This window comes from Protobothrops mucrosquamatus, unplaced genomic scaffold (assembly GCF_001527695.2).
Source record: "Protobothrops mucrosquamatus isolate PMUCROS unplaced genomic scaffold, P.Mucros_1.0 scaffold3262, whole genome shotgun sequence".
Lineage (NCBI taxonomy): Eukaryota > Metazoa > Chordata > Lepidosauria > Squamata > Viperidae > Protobothrops > Protobothrops mucrosquamatus.
Window position 1 is genome coordinate 16,244 of NW_015389254.1, and position 2,944 is coordinate 19,187.

Genomic DNA, 2,944 nt, shown 5'->3' on the forward strand with positions numbered 1-2,944 from the left:
GGATAGGTAGACAGACAGACAGACCACCTGGGGGTACAATACAAATATGGAACCAGGGGTCATTTCCAGGCTGGGGGGCCCTTCTGATCCAGGGACGGGGAACGGGAGCATCTCAGCCAGCAGGAGGGAGGCCGATTCAGCCTCAGGGTCCCACAGAGAGCCAGAGGGGCAGCCTATACATCTGACAGATAGACACTTCAGAAGGGGGGGGGATGATGTTCGGTGGGACAGGTGCACCTTCATGCAGGACAGGACTCACCTGATGGGACAGGGAGGCTCCGTGGGGGAGACTGGATCCTGTAACTAACCTGGGCCCCTGGACAGGTAACCCCCAGCCCCATGAACGGAACAAGGAAGTAACTAAATCACTCTCAGATTCCAGCCATGGACTCCTAGCAACCACACCGACCGATTTTCCCCAAGGCCATCTCCTCTTAAGACTGAGTCTGGACAGCCGCTTGTCTGAAATGGTTGAGGATTTCCTGCCTGAGCAGGGGGTTGGGCTAGATGACCTCCAAGGTCCCTTCCAACATCATCATCATCATCATCATCATCATCATCATCATCATCATCATCATCATCATCATCATTATTATTATTATTATTATTATTATTATTATTATTATTGTCTTTTATTCATTAGACATGAACCTCAGTCAACTGAACATTCAAATTGGCTGGGGCTGATGGTAGTCACGGGTTGCTACTAGCATCCTAGGTGTCAACCAGGTATCTCCTTAAAATATAAGATGTTCCAAGGAGCGCAGTCCACCCGCTGAACCATTCATGAAGACCTGGAAGGGGGGAGGACCCGAGGCGAATCCCTGGCCCCTGCCCACTCTCCGTGGAGGGGTGTCCGTGCAGGACCCCTGGGCGGGTCAGCCAGCCATGGGCCCTCCTCATGCCTTGCAGCCCACAAAAACCGAGCCTGCAAAAAAAAGGACGCCAAGAGATACTTTATCATTTCTTTACAACAATTTCACCATCTTTTAAGGAAGCAGTTTGATCAAAACAGGAGATATGATAAGCCAGCAAGATCAGTTCCTGGCAAAAACAAAAAAAAACAAAAAAAACCCACCCCACCCCCCAAACTTCTGCTAATTGTTGTCTTGTTTTCAAAAGTTCCTCCTCTCTGTATGACCAGCTCTAAACTCTAATGTTGCGGTCAACATTTTTTAAAATGCTGAGATCTGCATTCATTCCTTGCAAAACTAGCTAGGGTCAGCTATGATAGCCGCCTTCCAGTATCTGAGGGGCTGCCCCCAAGAAGAGGAGGGGGTCACGTTATTCCCCAAAGCACCAGACGGCAGGACAAGAAATGATGGATGGAAATGAATTAAGGAGGGAAGCAACCAGTGGAACCACCTGCCTCTAGAAGCGGTGAATGCTCCAACACTGGAGGTTTTTAAGAAGAGACTGGACAGCCATTTCTCTGAAATGGTACAGGGTTTCCTGCCTGAGCAGAGGGTTGGACTAGATGACCTCCGAGGTCCCTTCCAACTTCATTATTATTATTAGTATAACCTGGAATTAAGGAGAAACTTCCTATCAGTGAGGACAATTAACCAGTGGAACAGCTTGCCACCAGAAGTTACGAATGCTCCAACACTGGGTGTTTTTAACAAGAGACCGGACAAACCACTTGTCTGAAATGGCGTAGGGTTTCCTGCCTGAGCAGGGGGTTGGACTAGAAGACCTCCAAGGTCCCTTCCATCTCCGTTATACTATTCTGTTCTACGTTTTGTTGTCACGTGGGGCTGGTCTTCAGAGAAACTGGGGCTTCACACAATCCATCCGTGGTCCACTGTGGCTGGCCAGGGAAGCCGGGAGGACTGGAAGGGCTGGACGGAGGCAGGGAGGTCAAGCCGTTGACCCGATTGCTTGGTCTTCAATGGGGGGGGACCGAGACCTCCTCGGGGTGACTTCCCCTGCCTGCCCCCTTGAAAGCCCAGGCTTCAAAATACCTTCTCCAGAAAAAAGGGATGTCCAGAAGAGCTTCTAGAGAAAGGGCTGACCAGCCACCGCTTGGACACCCTTAGGGAAGGAAGTTTGTTTGGAGAATTTATTTATTTATTAGTAAAATGTATATTGCCACCTGCTCCCACGTGGCGACTCAAGGCGGCTTACACAGATATAAAACCACTCTATAAAAGGAAGAAAAATAATAACACATTCAAGCTGACCATTTGATGGGCCCCATCCTGCTCTGGGATGGAGCTCAGCCCTTCCAATGGCGCCTTCTCCAGTCTTGGGGAAAGCCAGCGGAGGATTCGGGCCCAACACTGGCCAGGCCCCGGGGGCCGCTCTGCTCCCTCCTGGTTCAGCTTTTCCTCCCGATGGGCACCCCTGGCAGGAGAGATCCAGCAGCTGCAATTGGGAAGCTGTGGATTATGGTCTACAGCTGTACGTGAACCAGACCTCAGTTGCTTGTTCAACAGCGAGGTCCATGGTGCACGGCGTTGCCGTCAATGTGCTTTGCGCAGCTCCATCTGCTGTTCCCCTCATGACCCTTCCTGGATTAGGAGGCCCTTCAGTATAATCAATCACCTGTGCCTGGGCATCTGGTAGCTTGACTACAGCAACATGCTCTACGTGGGGCTGCCCTTGGAAACTATCCTGAAATTTCCATTGGTCTAGAAGACAGCAACAGAGGTGGCGATGGGCACACCTTGGCGTGCCCATTTGGCACCCACAGTCCGTGAGGTACCCTGGTTGCTTGTGGGTGCAATTCAAGATGTTAGCTGTGATCTAGAAATCCTTATGTGGCATTGAGTCTGGATACTGGTTGCCTGTCTCTTACCGACCCCTCACCTCCAGGATATAAACGGTTTCAGCTCCTCCCCTGGGCTCTCTGCATTAGGGCATGGCAGGCCAAAATAAGAATAGAATAGAATAGAATAGAATAGAATAGAATAGAATAGAATAGAATAGAATAGAATAGAAT